At 37.0% G+C, this 22631-nt stretch overlaps 1 long non-coding RNA gene across 2 annotated transcripts in view; it reads left to right on the plus strand.

The window, feature by feature from the left end:
- The first annotated feature begins 1214 nt into the window (after positions 1 to 1214).
- The window catches only part of LOC121090614, a 54548-nt gene continuing 33131 nt past the window's right edge, over positions 1215 to 22631 (plus strand). For both annotated transcript variants that reach the window (XR_005828627.1, XR_005828628.1), the window contains exons 1-4: positions 1215 to 1357; positions 14874 to 14916; positions 16769 to 16862; positions 19931 to 20035. This is a non-coding gene — a long non-coding RNA (uncharacterized LOC121090614). The remainder of the gene's footprint in view (positions 1358 to 14873; positions 14917 to 16768; positions 16863 to 19930; positions 20036 to 22631) is intronic.

The following is a 22631-nucleotide window of genomic DNA, read 5'->3' on the forward strand; positions in this document are numbered from 1 at the left end:
CATTCCCAAAACACTCACAGAGGTCTCAGCAGATCAGATATTTGTCCCGATCACCGTTGTGCCCCAGACATCTCCAGCTACAGCCATGCTCACACTGTGTTAGAAACAGCTGTTTGATACGGGGTAAAGTAGAGACTGAAACCTCAAGCAAGCCAACATCAGGTGTAATCCCTGACTGCGTACTTCATCTGTTGCTGCCATCAGAAAGCAAACAGAATTGCTAATTTTTACAGAAATTGAAAACTTGAATTTTATCAGTTGGACAGAAATTTCCATTTTGAATTAAAATGGAAATTATTTGAAATCAATAAAGAAGAGGAAAATTATTAAGATACTGGAAAGCTACAAAATAGAGTCTAATTTATGCAGATTACAGAGCTTTCGAAGTACAGAAATACTCCTTAATTCAAAGGAAACAGATGAACTGCTATCTAAAAATGGCAAAAAAACTGCCTTGACTTTCATGTTGGAAGGACATTTATTTTCTGCAGTTTTTGCAATGAGCTAAAATGAGCAATTTATTTTGTATTTATTTATCTTCAGACATGTTTCTATTTATGGCCACGTTGCACGCTCAATGGAGTCTTAAAATAGCAAGGCCGGGCTCACGGGCTGACTCAGTGGATCAGCATGTGGAGCAGGGCAAATGCAGCCGCTGCCCGCGGGAGCAGGGCTGCATGGCAGCACGTGAACGTCGCTCCTTCCCGCTGGGTGTCTGTGGGCTTCTTGTGGGAGCCGCTGGTCCTGTCCCCCCATCGCATTGCTGAAATAGCCACAGTTAATATTTGACATCCCTGTTGGTCTTATCAATTGAAAGGCTAAAATCTAAGTAAATGTTGGTGGAAAATATTGTCTCTCAAATTTTGTGAGCACTGGGATCAACTTGAAGAACAACGATGGTTAAGAGTGAAATGTTTCCACTGCAACCTCCGGCAGCACACGCACCGTGCGGAGTAGTCACAGTTTTCTCTGTTCAGTAACACTGGCCAAGTGCAGGGCCCCTGTGAGGAGTGACCGGGGCTGCCCTGGGCCGGGCACAGCCAGTTCCTGCCGGCTCCAGCCACCACGGCCAGGCCCCACGGCCTTGTGAGGTGGTGGGGCCTCAGGGTAAACCTGTTTGTAAAAAGTCAAAATCCTGCCTTGCAGGATGTGAGAAAAAAAACATGAGAGAAAGAGCCCTGTGAGCAGAGGTGAGAGCAGAAGGAGGGGCAGGAGGTGCTCCAGGCACTGGAGCAGAGATTCCCCTGCAGCCCGTGGGAGACACCACAGTGGGGCAGGTATTTCCCAGCACCTGTGGACGACCACAGTGGAGCAGACGTCCACATTGCAGCCCATGGAAGACCCTACACTGGGGCAGGTAGATATTTCCCAAAGGAACCACAGGCTATGGTGGAGCGGGTTTATCCTAAAAGACTGCAGCCCATGGAAAGACCTATGTTGTACCATCGAGACTGGGGAGGAGGCAGAGGAGTTGGGAATGAAGGAGTGAAGCTGAGCCTGGGAAGAAGGGGTAGATGAAGAGACAGTATTTTTTCGTTTTTCTTTTCTTTTTTTTTTTTTTCTCCCACTACCTAAATCTATTTTAATTGCCAAGAAATTAAACAAATTTTTCTTCAAGTTGAGTCTGTTTTGCCCATGATGGTTAAAGGTAAGTCATCTCCTCATCTTTATCTCAACCCACAAGCTTTTCCACCTTATTTTCCCACCAGTCCTGTTGAGGAAACGGAGTGAGAGAGTGGCTGGGCAGTGGCCAGGCAGGCAGCTAACTTCAACCCACCACCACCATCTCTCATGAACACTAAATTAATTAATTTATTTTTTAAAGAAATAAATTACTTTTTTTTTTTCATTTGATGCATTTCTCAATTCTGAAAATAAAAGGCAATGTGTGATAGAAACTCGCATTCTAGGAGTTCATTGCTTGCTAATGGAGAGCAAAAGTTATTGCCGGAAGACTGTTAGATTTTTCTAGTCTAGCAACTTTGCATGTCATGTAAGTGCAATTGCAAACCAGTATCTGCCATCCTTTTTCACAGACTATGTGCAAGAAATTGTGTTGCCTGTTTGAGGCCAATCATTTTCTGATGAACAGGATAACTCAGTTCTAATGCCGACAAGACTTTAATTAGAATTTACGTAAGTTTGTCTTCTCCTTTTGTAAGGAGGTCTGTCAGGACTGTATAGTTATTTTGTAAAACCCAACAGACTTTTTATACTTCTAAGCATGTATTATGAATGCACTTTAACTTTAATTAGAAGATGGGTTGTTTTATACACTAGTTTCTTCTTAAGATGCTTCCTGGTAAGTATGGAGAGTGAAAATTCTCTGAGTACCTTCCTGTTCCATCTATTTCTCCATCTATTTTCAAAGCCAGATCCAAAGGTCCTGGCCAGGTAGCTTCAATTTAGAGAACATGGCATCAGGTGATTAAAACGATAGTGGCAGACTTGTGAAAGTAGCTTCAGGTGAATATTGACATGTTTCATCTGTGAATAAACACTCCAAAGTCTATACAGTGAAGGTATGCATAACTCTATGCAAATAAATGAAATTAATTACATTCAATCAAATACCAGCTTCTAAATAGGCCTTTCTTAAAAGGAATCTGGTTTTTTATGTTATGCTTCTAAGAAATTTTTCCTCAAAACCTAGACAAGACAGATTACTTATGAGCTAATATTGTATCTGCTGCCAAGAGTCTGAGATCCCATAGAAAATGGAAGAAATTACTGCAGTTTTATTAAAAACAAGCAAACAATCAAACCTTAGCATTGCAATGGGAAGATATTGTAGCTCTCACAGCGTTGTTTTTCTGTGCTCTGCTGTCCCCAAGGAAAGTACATATTGAAATGGACGTCATTGGTACAGATGCTCAGCAGCTACTTCCGAATATAGTTAAGAATAGACTGTTTCACAATATTTTTCTAAATGAATTACCAGGTGCATTTTTGATATAAAACAATGTTTTCTTACATTTCTATTTTCTTTTGGAAAACTGTCCAAATTGCTTTTTCTTTACCCTGTTTTTATTAAGTTTTTATAACTTCTGTATATTTGATATCTTTCTTTTGTGATTAATGCTGTGGATTTGTAGTAACATATTATGTTGTTTAGTCTTCTGCTGAAAAAAAAGTGGTTTATCCCCTGACAGCAGAAGCTTCATCTGAATTCGCTCTGAAAATACATGGTGAATCTTTGGCATCAAACCATGTGTTATGGTTAATTTATTCAGTTGGTCTTTTTTATTTTTATTTTATTTTATTTTATTTTATTTTATTTTTGCTTTTCTCATCACTGCACAAGCTTTCTCTGTTGCAAGTTTTCATCTTTGTTAGTATTGTTATTTCCTTCTCTCTGTCATTAATTTATTGGGGAAAATTTGAGTTTTTCTTATTTACTAACTTCAACATTAAATTACTGATTTATCGCAACTTTGTTATATATTTAAAAATAATCCAATACTCAGCCAGAAAAATATATGAATAATTCTTTACAGAGTAACACTCTTCTGCTGGAAGCATAACAAGAAATAAGTATCTCCCATACTGCCAGTTAAATGGTGAGGGATTAAGTTTATTGACAGGCAGGGAAATGCTGATTGTGGCTATACTGTTGTTGCTAGCTGAATTCTGTGCTATTTTAAGGAAAGTATTGATGTGAAAATTTTAATTATAGAATCGATAGTGAGAGATCAGTTTACTAGGACCTCATTCTTTGAATATCTATAATTTTCTGACCCTCCTCCCTCCATATCTTATGGTAACAATAAGTTAATAAACATGAACTGCAAGGGAGGAATATCTGCTTCCTTTCAGGTCAGCAAGAATATTATCCAATATTATATACCAAAATCTGGCTGACTGAGTACAGCGTAGGCATTAGAAAAGTTCCTGCTGTAAATTTAACATTGGCCATATCATTATTCACAAATATGAAACAAAAGAAAAAAGCATTAACCATCTGAACTGTGTATTTCAGTATCATCACACTGATTTTTTATATCAATATTTCCAGCACAGATTCATGAAAGAAAACTAAAGTTTATGCTGAATCTATCTTCTGTTAGGTGGAGGGTGAAAGTGACCTCTCAGAAACTCAGAATGGGAATATTGTTCAATGGTCTTATAGTGGTGTTACATTTGCCATAATTCAGTCAACTTTTAAAGAAGACATAATGGCATAATGTTTAAAAGGATCAACAAGTGAAATAACTAGGAGGACCATTGCAATGCAGAAGATGGTAAAATAGGCAACCGGATTTGCTACTGGGATTTGATAATTTTCAGGATTTGTGTATCTTTTGGATGTAGCAACAAGTGTCAGTATAGGTAAATACGAGATTAGATATACTTTGAAGAGAAGATATAGTCAAACATTATTAGATTATTTCACATACAGTCTGGAGTTAACTAGAAAATGGATAATAGAAAGTTACCAGATAAGGTGCTGAAGTAAGTCTATTAGTGAGCAGATGGCTTGTGCTTCTGTGTTCACGTTTTGTAAGTTGCTTAGATCCTTGTTTACAGTAAAGAACTTAATGAGAAATGAGAATCAGATTATCACAGTCACATAGCCACAACCACTAAAATTTACACAGAGCTGCTTTAGTTCTGGTTTTCCTATGATTTGTGTTGTAGTGGCAAATTGTATTACAGCACTTCTTGGCTGGACTTATTCACAGCTACTTTTCCAGGTTACTATAGGTCATATATTTTCATGCACCTTTTTTAGCCATATATGAGACTGGGTTTGTGTCTTTTGTTTTAGGAAGAGTACGATAGCACTTTTTTTCTAAACAACTATATTGGTATATTAGTAAGCTTGTTTAGTTATTTCTCTGCATTTGTATCTTTATAGTTTATCCTTAGTCACATCTATATGAAGTTAATCTATGCTATATTTAGCATATTTATTTGTATGCAGACAGATATTTCCTTGAACAAACTGACCAGACGTTCTGAATGTGACATCAGATTAAAAATATTGCAGAGTGTTTTTGCTGAGGACTTGTTAAAGTTATGTTGTTAGAAATCACTGGTACGTAAAAGAAATATGCAGTCATTTCCCACTGGATTTGTTTCCATAGTGATGAGAAGGTTTTGATATTAGCAACTCTGTAGATATGTAAAATTTGGGTTTTGATCCAATTCCTAAAATCACCTTTTGGAATTAAGTTTTTGTGTTCTGCTGGTATCATTCTAACTATGTATAGCAACACAATCTATGACCATTTTTCTTTGAAGACTATGATGTGGGGACGAGAATTACCTTCATTAGTTTAGACACTTAAAATTAATTGTCTAAGTCTAAACTAGTCACTTTAAACTCCTTTTATATTCAATAGAAAAAACAATCTGCCACTTCCAGGGGAAGTTCTTCTTATTATACAATAAACATGTAAAGTTGCATAGAACGAATTTTAGCCAACATCTGGGGCTTGTTTTCAGTACTATGTTACTTTGAGGCGTTGTTTGTGTTGCCTGTTATCTGACATCTGGACACACGTAGGAACCTTTTGCTTGAAGTGGTACATTACACTTGAAACACACATGATTTTGTGTGGCTTGAACATTGTTTTGATGTGTGATCACTCTTGTTTAGCCTAAGCTATCTCAAGAAAGGTTAACCTGTGCATAGAAAACTTCAGTAAAACACCGTGGAGAGAAAAATCCTAGGAATGTAACTGACTCACATCATTACTTTTCTATCATTGGAAGACTAACCTTGACAGCACCTTGGACCTGATCATGCTCTGCACCAGGAAATCAAAATATTTCTGAAGCCCAACTATAGGCTTCAGTGCAAATCAGTGAATAATGTCTTGGGAGTCAAGAAATGTTAAGCTACCATCTGATGATCTAAACACATAGATGCTCAGATACTGGTCTGAGCCCCACTGGGCATATAGCAATGAGCCACAGTCTGAATTATTCCCAAATTCAGTTCCGTGTCTTATTCAGTATCTCACGCTCCCTGTTCATGAACTGGGCTTGTTCAAAATCCAATGCATATGAAAAAATTGTAATGAGATGAGACTTTGAGACTAGGAAAATTGTGGCTTTGAGTATAATGTCTTGCTGGGAAGTGTGGTTAGATAAAAGACAACAGGTGTTACTATGAATTTATTTAATGTCACTAATGTTGAGGACTTTGGTTGGTTTTGCTGTTTAGGAGCACAGGCAAGAATGCTGAACATTTACTGGGTGCTTTTCCAAAGTTTCTTTCAGTCCAAACCATAAATAAGATGGCTTGTATTCCCTGTGCTGGAATTCCCTCCGGGTTTTCTGGGTACTTTGTACAAACGCTAACCTTTCACATCCAAGGATAACATTTCTGCAGTTTTTTCCCACAGAATTCAATCAGTAAATAAGTTCCATCTTTCTGATTTGTTATGCTAAACCCCTTTAAGTTGTAAGCCATTAAAATCTTTCCTAACAACTCAGTCATGGTAGGCATAAACTTATTTTCTTTAAGGACTCCCATGGTCTGATACTTATACTGCATTAGAATCTTTCCATATGTTTCTTCTTTGCCTTTGGTTTTTTATTTTTAATTTTTTTTTTAGAGATGTGTGAGCTCCTCAAGATTTTCAAAATATAGTTGATGCAAAATAAGATAAGTGTCATTCTCCACGGTGGAGAAAGCTGCTGGAAAAGTTGAATCTTCCTGATTAGCACTACCAAGTGCAGTGTGAAAGCTTTGGTCGTAGCCCCACATTTAAGCTAGGGTTGTTTCTGTAACTGTTTCTGGTTATCTCCATATGTGGGCACTGTTTTTTGTGCAATGTGAATACCAATGCATGGAGTTAACCAGGAACTGTCAGTCGGAAATGTCTCCATATATAGAAAATTATACAAATACATTGTTTTGCTGTTTCAGATTAATGGCTCTCTTAAAATCATGCTATAACTTCTTGGATCTTTCCCACATAAGCATGTTTGGCTTAGTTGCTTTTTGTACACAGTTTCCAAGAAGCTTCTGAAGAATCCACCCATGTTCTTCCCTTCCATAGTGACTCTGGTATTTAGAGTAAAACATTTAATCTGCTTCATTTCCCATACAGTTTTGCAGAGGTATACTGAAAAACATGTATCCCATTATCCAAAAACCCCACTTGTGTCTGAATAAAGGTAATATCTTTCTAACACGCAGGCTTCAGAACACATAGAACCTGTTTGGATAAAATTTAAAAGGTAGAGGCTTCCAAGAGAAGTTACGAGAATGACCATTGAATTAAAATATGTGTCTCCTAGAAAAAGAATTTAAAATTTTGTCTCGGTTAAATTACTAAAGGCAATGATACAGCATAACTTGCCCTCAGGCATTTCTAAATAACTATAGAAGCAGCAGAAATGTCGTTGTGGAGGGCATGCAAGTATAACATGGAGATAACAAGGACCAGAGGTGGCTCACAAAATTACAAGTTTTCAGATTAGAACTAAAGATGCTGTCTTATCAGAAATGCAACTACCCATTAAAGTACCTTACTACATATGCTGAAAATGTTTCCTATCAAGAATGGATCTTTTTCTAAAAAAAAAGTACAAAATAGGCACCCACCAGCAAAGATAAAGGAATGATAAAGGGCAAATGCTCACATTAAAAATTCTGATTATTGTCCCAGCTTCTCCAGCCTGACCATAAAATGTTTTGGTGAAAGAAAGCCAAAGTCAAAGAACAAAGTGGAAGGAAACTACCCCTCTGTGTGGATTTAAGAGATAAACTCCTGTGGGGAGAAGAGCAAAGGAGAAAAATTAAGTTGGAGCTCTGAACTGTGAAAGGCTTCTCAAGGCCATGACAAAATGATGATCATTTGGGGCTACGATAGGTATGTGGGCAGCTTGTTTGCTTTTGTTTTCTCTCTAGTATTTGTCCTTACTGCTACATAGACAGTGTTTTTGTTCAGACAAAGCTCTTTGGCAACTGTATGACAGGTCACAACCTCCTGAAAGGCACACAACATACATCTAAGGGTAGCAAAACTTTAACTTACAAGGTACCTTAAATCCTTTTATGGTCTAGTGAAGGAATTCCAGGCACTCACCCCAACACAGTTTGATGTGAGCATCAAGCTTAATGATTATCTGAGTAACTGTGGCAATGATTAGACAACCCTCTGGTTAATCAGGCATGACACGTGGCTATCGTCTTTTCTTTAAGGAAATGGCTCAGCACAAGCTTTTTTATTTTGCCTTGTTGTCTGTGTGTTTTCAGCAATACCTTCTCTTCCATTCCAGGACCTCAGATGTGACAGCTTATAGTGGAAATAGCCAATCAAACTTACAGTCTGAATAAGAATTATCCTGATTTCCTTTCTCTAGTAGTAGTCAAACCTTCTTTTTCTTGACACATAGAACGAGACCACCTCCTTGATTTTTTTTCTTCTCTGAAGGACTACTTTGTCAAATGGAAAGAATAACTCTATGTTATTTCTACCTCTTTCTTTTTTGTTTGGTTTTTCAGGTGGAGTTTTTCTTTGGTTTTAAATTTCTGGCCTTGCCCTTCATAACAGCAAGTTTTCAACAGCAACTTTCCCAGAATACATCAAGTAACTTTCATTCCCTACCAAGCTCTGGTCCCTGTTGTGACTATTAAAATTTGATTGATTGAAAATCTAGAATTAATTGATTTTAAACAAAGAGAACAGTTTTAGGGCCAAGTTGATTTTTTCCTTCTGTATCCAGCTGAAGTCTGCACAGAAGGCAACATATGCCATGTATTTATTTATACTTTGTTTATTTAGAAGATTTTGTGCTTCACAGCTGTTATAGTCAGTTCGTCATAGTACTGTACTTTGCCTGAACCTCAGTAGTGGAATGGATGGGCAGAAAAATGAATATTTGGCTCAAATGCACCCTGATGCAATGAAGATTGATAGCTTGTAGTTTCCAATTGGCCTTCTCTATCTGTAGATAAGGGAGGTGGCAAAGAATCCACCTGAGTGCATTGCATTGCAGTTTGGTTTCTCAGTCTCAGTCCAAAATTCAGATATATTTTTTTCAATTTGGAAGCTAAGCTGAGCAGGAAATGAAATTACTGCCAGGACATCCAGTTTTTCATACCATGGACTGGAGCAGCAAGAAGGACATAAGGGAATTTCAGCAACTCATCTGTTTAATTGTGCGACTGGGACCCATTTGGCAACCAGTCTTAATCATTGCCCATACTCTTCCAGTCACACCAAGGAACTACTTAGTTCAGTCTAATTCCTATAACATACATTCAGCAGGACATCCCATGTTAGGGTTTTCTTCCACCTGGCTACATATCCTATCATATTTCTGAAAAGTTCCATGGTGTGAAAGACCCAACATAGGTCCCACCAGATAAACAGTTATGTTCCTCCTAGTAAGCAGAGACAGTGTGATAATAAAAAGTCTGCTAATATATTGTGCAAATTATTTCCAGGTTTGTTCCATTTCCCAACACACAAGGTTTTATTTTTAATAATCCATTGAGAAATGGACAGGAAAAAGAAGAATTTCTGCATTGACCAAACATCACAGGCAGATACCTAATTTCTTCTTCTCAAATGAAAAAAGAACATCAAGCACACCACCACCACCCCCCCCTCCCAAATTAACCAACCAACCAAAACCCCCAAAACCCCCAACCTCCCCAAAATTTTTAGTTGAGCAGGATAGGGTGCAAGCAGAGGCAGAAGGAAGAGGAAGGTTAGTGAAAAGGTAAATCCGAAGTGAAGGGAGCTGGTCAGGCATCTCTGTTGTGGCAAAACAAAAGGGAAGTTTAAAAAGAAAAAAATGGAGCTAGGTTACTGAGAAATGGGAAAGAAGATAAGGAAGGGAAGTGTCCACAGGCAAATAACGAAGCAAAAAATTAATCTAAGTATCGAGTCCTGTAAGGAATATTAGAGGACAAGAGGGAAAGAGCCAATAAGTAGGAAGGGCAAAAAGAAAAGTTTAAGGGGAAATGCAGAGGACAGTGAAGCAACATATTTCAGGAGCCCATGTTATATGTATTTTTGTCTGAGAGACAAAGGTGAAATTGAATGACTGAATAGATTCAGCAAAACTAGACCCAACATACAGGTGTGCTTAAAACATGAATCACCCTGGATAAATGTGTCAATGGCTCTTTTCTAGATTGTTTATTGTCTGCAGACCAAAGAAGGTTAGAGGTAAATAAGGCACAGATGATTATTGTCACAGGCAGTCACCTGAAATGAAATCCACCTCCAAGCTACACCTGATCAAATGGCTCATTCTTAATATTTGTTCCAAGGTTAGCTTTCCTGTGGCAGATCAACCTGTGATGAGCCAGACAGGTACTCTTTATTGTCAAGTACTGTTTGAATGTTTTCAACAAACACTTCTCAGCTTTCCGTTTGCCATTGGGTATTTGTGCTGTGTGAACAATCAAGAAAATTTACATGTGTGAAGATATTATTCGTTGGTGGGATCTAACCTACCTAATTTAGGAACTTTATTTGTGCCTGTTTTTAAGTACCTAGGAAGCTAGTTGTGATTCCCCGCCAGTCGCAGGTGGAGGGCTTTGGGGTTCTCCAGAAGGCAGTCCTGTGCACTTCAGTTTGATGACTACATGTTGACTGGTAAAGATTTATAATACTGTCTGCATGGGATTTTCATGAAGCCTTGGCATCTCAGGGTGCCCAAATTCTGTTCACTTGGCGTTACTATTCAAATAAAACCACATACATAAAAAAAATAAAAATTAGGTATTCAGGAGCTTCCACCTTGTTCTTTTTGAGATTTACTCATTGTAGATGACATGGTTTCTGATGAGAGAGATCGTAAACTCATCTCCAAGCTATTTATTTCTAAAATGGATTTTGTTTGGGATATGCTTACAAATGAAGTGTATGTGGTTTTATACTGGCAAGTCTTATAAAATAATGGATTTATCAACTTAAAGGTATTTTAAAGCTTATTGGGGGAAAAATATGTAAAAGCTGCATAGGTATAATTATTTTGGGGGAATACAGATAGATATTAAAATAACTGAGAATTTCTTCATTATTTTAACTGTCTATAAATCACCTCTAGGAGCATATCTCCTTCTTTATTTTAGAATACTTGCAAAAATATGAAGTGGAAGAAGCAAAAGCTGGGAAAAATGAGGAAAAAAAAGTTACTCAAAGAATGAAAAGGATACAAAAAATCTAAGAACAAACATAAAACTCCCTACTAACCTTACACAGATTCATGTTTCAGTTTTAGGTCTTCTGTACTGCTGAAGTCATTGAGTAGATATAAGATAAATAGATAATAAATGTATATACATTTAGAATTCTGATCAAGATCAGCATGGTTATACATGAGCAATTGAACTCTCCTCTCATTAGCCAGAAGGCTTCTGAATTTTATGCAGTGGCCGTCAGCCAGTGTGGCAGGACTGTTTAGGCCTGCCAAAGCTATAACCTGATGGCACTCTCTCACACAGCATAAAAATGCTGTGCAAAAAGTTGGAGAAGATTTTATTTTTTATAGCAATATGATAGCAAGTTATATTTCTCTGACTTAGACATATGACATGCTTATGTATAGCACTGGGATTGAAGGCAGACTTATGTCTTAGAGCAGTACAGCTATCTTTTTCATTTCCCATGCAAACAGACAGAAAGCTGGCGTAGGGGAAAAAGTGTGCTGTAAAATTAATTCTAAAGGAACAAATAATTCCCTAAAAAGTCTGTATATAACAGCTCTCCATTTTAACATAGTTAAATTGCTTCAGTCTAAAACAAAGATAAAATTTTTACAGTTCTCATTGTCATTATCAAAACACATAGGATGAAGTATAACTTTAGCAAAATATTATGATTGCTGCATTGTTTATATAGTTACTTTAGAACTGCTGAGCCAATTAAAAAAAAAAAAAAAACCATCAGAAACTGTGTTTGCATATACCAGATTCCATTGTCACATGCACAGGGTAAAAAATAGGCAACTACTGAGCTATTAGGTTTGATGTGTACAACATAAAACTATTTGATTAGATTAAATAGCCATGCTACTGAGAACTGCTAGCTTTTGGAAGAGCATGTCGATTTATATATATATATATATACACAGAAACATTACAGATGTAACAAAAACAGAGCGAGCATGATTAGTATGGATAATCTTTAAGCTTTTGTGGTGGGTTGATCACAGCTACCAGCCAAACCCCCACCCCTTGCTCACTCCTCTCTACAGGAGATAGGATGAAAATAGAAGGAAGATAAGAAGAGTCATAGATGAAGATAGTGATGTTTTGATAGAAAAAGCAAAATGTGTGTGGGCAAGCAAAACAAAAAGAGGAATTTGTTCACTGCTTCCTTTTGGCAGGTGTCCAGCCCCATCCTGGAAAGCAGGGTCTTTTGACCTGTGGCATTTACTTGGGAATACAAATGTCATAACCATGAGAAACACCCTTTTTCCTCCTTTCCCTGAGATTTTTATTGCTGAGTGTGACATCACATGTTGTAGAATATCCCTTTGATCAGTAGTGGTCACCTGTGCCAGCTGTGTTTCCCTACAAACTCTTGGTCCCCTGATCTGTGGCTGTAATGGCCATGCTGCTAGAATGCTGGTAAATAGCCCAAAGTTTGTTTGCATGAAAGTATCTCTATCAGGAGTGTTCTGGTTTTCACAGTCTGTTATGACCCATGACTTGGATAGGTGCAGACTCCAAAAGAATGTATCTACTGTGTTTACAGAGCGTTCTGTGAAGGTGCTGTGGAAGAAAATATTCCAGTGGGGCCTTGAAAATAGCCTGCTCTCTTTAGGGCTGTACAGGGCTAAAAGGGACTGCTTAGAGAGTGATGGCCTTATGAAATTTGAATGATGCTTTACTTGTCCACATTATGACATGCTGCTTTCATTTTCATTAGGCTAAATAGCGTGTCTTTCGCCCTAAGGAGAAGTCCAGATTTCATAATTTTGAGAATAGATTGTCAGTTATTTGGGTATCTAGTATAATTTTAGAATATTGTGAGGTTTTGTCACATACACAGAGCACACAGAAACTGTCCCAAATCACAGAATATGGACCCCAATCTAGAGTGTTTCTAGTCATTTTGCTTCCAGTGTATGTTTTCATATCAGTAGCACAGAGGGCTGAGCACTCTGAGTTCAGCAAAATCTGGGATGTTACACAAGTTTCAGGCTTCAGTGATACAGTCTGGGATGGCAGCCATGGATACAGCTCTGGCAAAAGTATGAACTCTTATAAATGTTAATCATTGAGAGCAATTCAAAGCCTGACATGCAAGTTATTTCTTCTTTCCTCAGCCTAAGTTTCTGACTTAAAAATATATTTATGTAACAAAGTTGATCTAATCACCCCCTGGCTGTAATTGCCAGAATATAACTAACTAAATAAATATTGAAGGTGGCAAATACATCCTTGTCCTTCACACTTTTGCACACTACCTGTGCTCTACAACTACTTAGATTTTAACTTCTTTCCTTGTATTAAATAATTTATCTTTTTTTCATTTTTTTTGTCATCAGTATAAGGCAGTATTTAGAGCCAAAACTATCAATAATAATAATTATATAGCACTTATAAGTGAGGTTACTTTGCAGATGAGGAATGCAGCACATTATCCTGATGAAATTCTATGATGTTCTAATATTTCTTGACCAGATGAAAGTAGACACAAACTTGAAAGGAGCCTTATGAGAGGAGATAGAAGAAAGTGGGAAAAGAAACAGTCCAGGCAGCTGCACAGTCTGTGCAAGGGCTTTTATAAACCATTGCTGCTGTTTGGAAATCACTTTGATGTGAAATTGAATTAGGTAATCTGTCTCTCAGCTTACCTTTCCACCATGTCCTCATCTCACCCCTCCAATCATTTTTGATAAATAAGTTACAAATGTGCAAGAAGCCTTTTAAAGCATTTAACTACTTGATCAGACCAAATTATGTCACACTCACCCACTTTTTTTTTAGTTGTAAAAGAACTGAGAAAAGATGTATCTGTAAAATGAAGTTCACTGCCTTGAAGCCTTGACTCCAGCCTGCATACCAGTGTTTTGTAGAGTTCTCTGAACATGACAGGAAACAGAAAAGGTGTAGCTGTGTTGCTGTCCCCAGTGAGATGCTGTGAGAAGAGACAGTGACACATTAACCTGCCTTTACTGCTTCTAGTTTTTGTGATCAGCTTTCCTTTCACTCTCATCTTTGCCTGTATCCACCTACCTCTGTCTTACAGTGAGGTTGCAGGCATCCATTTCATTTGGCCTTTTAATTATTTCAGGCTACTATCAAACAGTTTAGCCATATTTTATATTAAAAAGCAAATTTATGATCATATGCTAGCACCCAGCATATTATGATTTTGAAAGAAATATGTGTGCATATGCTAATATAGACAAGAACTAATGGATAAACTAATGCATGTGAATATCAAATTAAATATAATCTAAATGTATAGAGTATCACTGAATTCTAAAACGCCCCAAAAAATAGTTAAATCTAAGGCATGCTTCTAGTAGTACCTTTAATTCTTAGGTTCTCTAGTATTTCTAATTGTTATCCGTATTGGCATGTTTTATTGTGATATTGCATATTTTATCAAATGGATATTTGAACGTATGCAGTACATTATGTCTTGAGAGGTGGGTACATGGCTCATTCCAACAGGTCATTGGGATTTTAACGTGATAATGGTTGTCAGTGCTATGACATGCTGAACTGTAGTACCAAAGAACCTTGTCTGAACTAGACTCTTGTTTTGTTTTGTTTTTTTTCCTGGTGGAGCACACATAAAATACAAAAGGGGCTTGCAACCTCAGTGTAAGACAGAGGTAGGTGGATACAGGCAAAGATGGGAGTGAAAGGAAAGCTGATCACAAACCCTGCTGCTTTGCACATCAGGAACTCAACTGGATTTTTTGTTGTCTTGCAGATGTGAAAAATCAGCGGGCGTCAAAGATGGTTCCTCAGACAAGGTAACATTAGAAGGAACTTTTTTCCTCCCTATGTCAACCAGCAAGACTAAAGCAAAGATAATTTTGCCAGTCTGTTTGTTTGCACGCCTCCTGTACACTGAATCAAGCATAAGGTTTTGTCTTTGTGGTCATAGCATTTTGCAGTCCTGTTCTCTCTTAACTGATCTATCTGCCACTTTCCCCCACTTCAACCCTACGACACCAGTCTCTCTCCTTAGCTTTTAAAACCACCAAACACATACCACTGTGCTTTATTTTGTAATACTTCCATAGTCAGGATTAAATCCTTAAAAATAAATACAAAACTAATTCAGTTGTGTCATGGTTTAACCCCAGCCAGCAACTAAGCTGCTCACTCACTCCCTGCTCCCAGGTGGGATGGGGAGGAGAATTGGAAAAAAGGTAAAACTTGAGGGTTGAGACAAGAACAGTTTAATAATTGAGATACAGTAAAATATAATAATAACAACAACAATAGTAATAATAATAGTAACAGTTATAATGAAAAAGAGGAATAAAACCCAAGAGAAACAAATGATGGACAATACAGTTGCTCACCACCTGCTGACTGATGCCGAGCCACTCCCCAGGCAGCGATCAGCGGGGCCCAGCCAGCTCCCCACAGTTTATATACTCAGCATGACGTTCTGTGGTATGGAGTATCCCTTTGGCTAGTTCAGGTCAGCTGTCCTGGCTACGCTCCTTCCTGGCTTCTTTTGCATCTGCTCACTGGCAGAGCATGGGAAACCTGAAAAGTCCTTGACTTAGACTAAGCACTACTTAGCAACAACTAAAACATCCATGTTACCAACATTATTCTCATTCTAAATCCAAAATGCAGCACTGTACCAGCCACTAGGAAGAAAATTAACTAACCCATCTGAAACCGGGACAATTTCTCAATATCAGAAAGAAACTTTCAGGAACTGAGGTATGACCGCTTCAGAACTTGAGCAAGAATTAAGTGTATAAAAGAGAAAAGAAAATCTGCATTCTAGAGTTTTGATGAAGAGCAAATAGGTCCCAACCTGGATGTGCGATCTGGAAGAAAGTTATAAAAGCTGACTTTCAAATTACAGGCTTTTCAAGTGGAAAGGATGAGTCCTTTTGAGAAAGAGCAAGTGTTATGGTTGAGGGTAACTGGAACATTGCAACTGTGTTTGAAATGCTAGACAGAATGAAAGCATTCCTTGCATACTCATTCTAACAATACACACTTTCCCCCAGTATTTTGCTAAGCTACATCTTCTGCTCTCTCTGAAACTTCACAGTGAAAAAGTTAATTGGCTTCCTTGGCAGTTCATTCAGTAAAATCACTATCGCAATCTCCGCATTAAACTGCCTATTATTATTATATTTTTTTTTTCTGCAATATAGGTTCCATTTTTGCTATAGAGTAATAGTAAAATTTTTGACAGGTGATTAGTAGGACTACTGGAAATTACATTCTTTATCTTGTAGAGGGAAACCAGTATATAAACATATCAGGCACAGTTTGTTTTCTGGTATGCTGGCCGGTCTTACTAACAATTCCAGAGTGGGTCTTTCTCTTGAATACTAAAATCTAGCAAGGCAGGAAAGTTGCATCCATCACTAACACCTCTCATAATGTGTTTTATTACTAGATATTTTAGGTCTTACGCATTAGACAGCAACTATTGTAGTCCTAAATTAAAAACAAAAAATAGATATTTTTAAATAAACTGTGGATGAATTAAGCTTAACTAAAAAATAGTAGCTGAATAATGTCTTTGGTTTATCCAGTGCCACTCCTATGCAGAATGTTTTTGTTTCTTCCCCAGTTTTCTTGTGCATTTAATTCAAGTGTCATTTTCTTGCTTTTGTCATTCAGTCTGTGGCTCCTTATTTGAGGCGCATCCATTGTATTCTGTGAAGATACCCATGACAGCTTATCCCATGGATAAGCCCTCAAAAACAAAAAAAAGGTAAGGCAAAAGGGGTCAATGTCTCTTCCTGTGTAATGTTTTATAAAGCAATGATCATTACATTAACATAGTTATTGATATATATATATATAAGCACTACTATCAGTGAAACATAGCTTCTGGAGAAGCACATATCCTTGGTTTGAAGATATCAGGAGAAAGCATGTACGATCCCTTTTTCCAGTTTATTTTCCTTTGGTAGGTATTCCCTTTCAACCAATTGGCTTTGATATCTCACTTTTTTTGCTTCATCCTTAAGTAAAGAACAATAAAAAACTTTTACTTTTTATGCAGATGGTACATAACTCATCTAGAATCCTATTGGTTGCTAACATTAAAGTCTTTGGTATGGCCAGAATGGTAAGCTTGCAGAATCAATGCATAAGACTATTTGATTTTCAAAAATTATTATCGGTTTTCTTCAACATGTGCATATAAACCATTTGAAAATGACAGCATCTTCTGAAGATGTGCTAAATATTTCCTAAAATTGCATTTTTTAATTTGGGTGTCCATAAATGTTAATGCCCTTTGGAAACTCTGTGACTCATGATAGTGACTTGACTTCTGAGGCTATACCAATTCTTTTGTACAGACTTTGCTGTTTATAAAGTTCCAGCAGGCATGAACGAAAACAGTAGAATATAGCCAAGTTTATCATCTAAAGCAAAAATCATACTGATTTTTGCAAAGCGACTTCAAATTTATAGCACTACAAATTGGAGACCAACTGGAACAGATGGTAATAATTATTAATGGTAAATACATTTAATGAAAATAAAATAAAGAAGGTTGTGTGGCAACAAATACCTGAGGAAGTTAGGGATAGTAAATTTATTTCATTGTCTAAGTCTCTGCATGTTGAAGTACCAGTTTCCAGATGTATTATACATGTTTGTGGATTATTTTATGCTTTGTTCTTGATAGTAAAATGGAATTGAAAGTTGGAGCTGGACAGAAAATGATTTTCACATCCCCAAAGAATTATTTTTTTTTTTTATTTTCAAACATTTTTCCCAGACTAAACCAGGATGAAAAATTGGACTGTCAAATGCGTTTAAGAACTGAAATTAAAAGATAAAGAACAGATTTTATTTAAGAAACAATAAATAGAGTTTTCAAGGGGTTTTCAGCCTAGGAAACAAATGTATGGCTGGATATGATGAGAGCTGCTGAGGAGGCAGATAGGCAATTATTCATTGTTTCAAATGAAAAAAGTGTTGGGAGCATGAAATAAAGCTTGCAAGTGGCATAAAGTGCATAGCTATTCTTGAAATGCTCCATTATAAGATACTGTAGAAGCTGAAAGTTTGCCTATGTTCAAAAACAGAGATTATGTCCTAGAAGAAAAGTCATCCATGCTTATTAAATATTTGGTGGTCACTGAGCAATAAATTCTTGCATTTCAGAATGTAGTCTGAAGAAGCAGAACTATTTGCATGTTCCTATACTCTCTCCTAAGGATTTGCTATTCTATACCTTTAATCTGACTTAACACAGGCATATACTTTTGTATTTTTACATTTATCATATGTAAAATGCACAGGCACAGATGAACATTGAAATGAAATCAAATTGAATTGTTTCCTTCTGCTAATTTTGAAAAAAAAAATAAATTGGGGGAGTCTTTGAAATATTTTTCTTAGTTGCTGTAAGTAAGGTTCTCTTAATCGGGGAAAAAATAGTCTTTTTTTGAGAAAATATTGTAACAGAGAATTTCAGAAGTTCAAAAAACAGCTCAAAGGCTGGTAATGGAAATTTGTCAGAAGTTTCCCTTTCTGATAAACTGTATCAATTTGGGTGAATTGGTGTTTCTAAGGAAAGAAATAATAACAAGGTTATTCTAAACCATTTCTTTGTTTAGATTCTGGATAAATTGTTAATCTTTTAGCAATTAATTTGAATTAAAAAAACATCTTGCTATAATGAAAGTATTCTGAAACTAATAATAGACATTGGCAGAGTACCTTGTCTTCAGGGCATTTTGTATATTAACATGAGCCATGTCATGCACCAGTGCTGTTAATTACCCACGTAAGAAATCAGACCTATGAACATGCTGGATATTTCCTTATTTGGAGAAGGGAATGTACAGGACCCATACAATGATTAATAAAGCACATCCCTTCTATCTCCATAAAGTAAATTAGAGAAACTCCATAAACAGGGTGAGGAAATTGGCATCTTCTACATCAGACTTGACTAATGATAGGTTCTCTGCCCTTAGCAAAAGTTTGAGAACAAACTCATGCTAAGACATCTCAAACTCAACACTTATACTCACATATAGGAAACATCTGTGTACTTGTCTGCACATGCGTGTGTATGCATTATATATTTGAATATGTGAAAGAATATAATCCAGTCTTAAAATGACAAGTAATTATGTCTGGCACTGGTTCTGTAAAGTCAGTGGACTTGTCCTACACTCATTTTGATTCTATTTACCGCCAAACCCCCTAACTCCTTTAATGACTTATGAAATCACAGAACTACCCTGATGCTACCTGTGGAAAAAAGACAGTACAGATCATTTAATATTTATATTGTCTTTTTCTTTATTTTATTAACTTGATAGATTCACTGATAATGGATGTATTGTTGCAACAGGATCTTTCAATTCAACTATTTAAATGTGTACCTAGTGGATTTGCTATTAACAAACTAAGAATAACATACATGTAACATATTGTAAAGCATTATGTTTTGAAATCTATCAGATAGATTCCAGTTTCACACTAGATGTGGAATCCCTGTTCAGTTTCTGATGGGAATATGTTCCCAAACCATTTTTATCACTCTAGCAACAAAACCTAAAATTACCAGAGGAATAGTATAGATAATGCAAAAGCCTGGGGAGCAGTAACAGTGAACTGAAAGTCACTGGGATGGTACTACTTGACTCACTCAGTCCTCTGAGACAAGCAAAAAATATGCCAACTATATTAAATCTTGCAAACCATATTAAATATACTATACATTTTATCCATATGTATAAAAAAGATGCATATAATATAGTGAGACATATACATAGATGGTGAATTGCATCCTGACTTTGGTTTATGTAGGATGAACAGCAGAATGAAGTCTTCTGGGAACACTCTGGACAAACAGGCAAATGCAGCCGCTGAGTACGTAAATTGAGGAAATTGAGTAGGATAAAAAAAAAATCTGTAAGTAGTTTTTACTAATGCTGCCACTTCTGGAATAGAGGAATTTATTGAAATGGTGTGGTTATCTACAAATAGGCACTTCTAGGGTATTATTCATCTCATCTCAAATGTACAAAGTACCCAGTGAATCACAAATGAAAACAGTCTCTTTTTCCCACTGACTATAACAACAGCTTAGTGTAACTACCTTGCAGAAAGCCATCTGGGTTGTAATTTAAGAGAGCAAAATCTCACCCCCTCTGTTGTGTTTTGGGGTGTGTGGTCTGTACAGGCTGTTTATCCCTGAAGAGCGTTCATGGAAGAATGATTAGAAAACAAATAAGCTGATGTTATTTTGTAACACTGAAAGCACTCAATCTGTTTTACTTATAAAAAAGAAACACAAAGTGGGGGCAAATAATGTTTTAAATGTAGCAAGAAAAAATATAATTAAACTAATGCTGAAAGTCACAATTAAGAAATAAGATGTGGGTGGTTTTGACTACAAGGATGGCTTATTAAAAGAAAAATGCACAAACATTGTTGGTATCTGGGCATCTTTCAATGACATTGCATGATTTGTGGTATTTGAAGATCTTCCTCACTTCAAACAAAAATTAATTTAAAGATGTTTTAAGAGTGCCATTGCTTCTTTTTGATAAAAGATTGTGTTGAATTTAAAGGTAACTCTTTCTGATATTATAATTCCTTAAATTTTGAATCAATCTATGAAACCAATGTAAATATTACACAATTAGTCAATAATAGTGGAAGACAAGTGAGGAAAATCTTAACAGAAAGAACTTCTGTTTTCATGAGTCATTAGATATCATCAGTACCTGCTATGGTAAGTTTCTTCAGTAATTTCACTGCTTCCTAGACACAAAAAGTTTGATAGACTCAGCTTCAAGGATGACCACCAAAGACTGTGCAACTGAGAGATGGTATAGATAGTGCCTGAGGTGTGAATGTAAGATTAAGGTACCTTTTATTCATACATCTGGTATCATAACATATAGGAATACCATCAGAGAATAGGCAACTGTTGGGAAACAGAATCTGACTTTAGAGACTAACCTTAAGTCATTGGTTTTGCATATTGAAAAAACTCTTCCATTATGCAGTGGAGTTGAACATGTTTTTTTAGTAAGCTTTTAATGCTGCAAAGCAACAGTATTCATCAAAAAAGTTGAGCAAGATACCCAGTAAATCACAATCCTGTCTTGGAGTTTATATTACAATTTACCAAAATTAGCTGAGATGCCCAAAGTGTTCCCCTTTTTTCTTCAGGACATCATAAGTTTCCAAGCCCTGGAGTACATTCTCCCTAATTAGGTAGCTTTCCAAAAGTCACATATAATTTATAAGGATTTGGATAATCAGTCTGTCTTCAAAGCTGGCTGGTAGTTGCAGGGATATAATGCAGTGTTTAGAGAAAGCAGAGGAATCTCATCTTCTTCAAGGTGCAGGGGATTATATCTGGGTGGGGATTTACCAGGGGCCTACAGCTAAGAGGGCTATGACCTCTCCATTAGCAAGCATGGAATAATACAAACGTGGCACTGCGTGAGGAAGCAGCAGTCCAACAGCACAACCCCTTCCTGCTCCCTCATCATCCCTGTAGCAAATAAAATCATGTCTTAGGCAGAAAACGAATCGTGGGCTTGGATAGCATTGATTATTTAGTGTATTAGCAGAGGGCAAAGTTTACATGCAGTATCAATTAGGAAATATTTGGCAATGAAAACAAGGCCAAAGGCCTTTTTGTTTTATGGCCAAATCCTGCTCACTTTCCTCACATGAACAGCTCTAATGAAGTCAGCTGGAGCTCAGTGATTTCACTCCAATCCTTAAATCTCTTGTAAGCTGTAGCTGAAATCTGAAAGTATTTTAAAAGGAAACTGTTAAACTCTGTCCCTAGTTACAGATTTTGCTGCTTCCTTTATCATCCTCTTCTCAGATCGCCTCTATCCAAATGCTCCAAAAAAAGCCCTGTAGATATTTTCTTCTCATTCTTTTTCTTTAAATACTGTAATTCATATTTATTTCCCTTAATTCTGTTATAGGTTTCTTAGAAATTCAACATTGTAGTGATCAGAGCTGCTCTTTGAACTTTCCCACAGTGTGGGAGGATTCAGAATTACTGAATGCTGTATCACATGTTAAAAGATAGATTTTCCTTTCTATAGGTTAAGTTGTACCAGCAAAAGCAGCGGTTTGTCAGAGTACTTTTCTAGGGAAAGGGTGCCGACGACTGGGGTGGGATAGACGAACTGTGTGACGTGTTAGTGCTGGGGTGCAAGTGCTCTTTGACCAGCAAATACCTTAATGCAAGGTAGTCATGGCTCAGGACTCCTTTGTTCTTTGTCTGCCTTTTGATTAATCAGCCCTCTGAGCAGCCGGGGTGTGAATCCCCACAGCAGGGCAGTGCCTGCCCCTGCCTCTGCCCCTGGGTAAGGACAGCTCTCCCGCTGCTACCCTGCTGCTGCCTCCTGTCTTTGCAGTCAAAGCATCCCCTTTCTTTTGTAACATGCACATCCAGCTTTACCAAAGAAAGAAGAGACCAGAGAAGATGACAATGCTGTTTCTCCCCCCTACTCAAAGAGTTAGCAAAACC

The sequence above is a fragment of the Falco naumanni genome, chromosome 6, assembly GCF_017639655.2.
Source record: "Falco naumanni isolate bFalNau1 chromosome 6, bFalNau1.pat, whole genome shotgun sequence".
Classification (NCBI taxonomy): Eukaryota; Metazoa; Chordata; class Aves; order Falconiformes; family Falconidae; genus Falco; species Falco naumanni.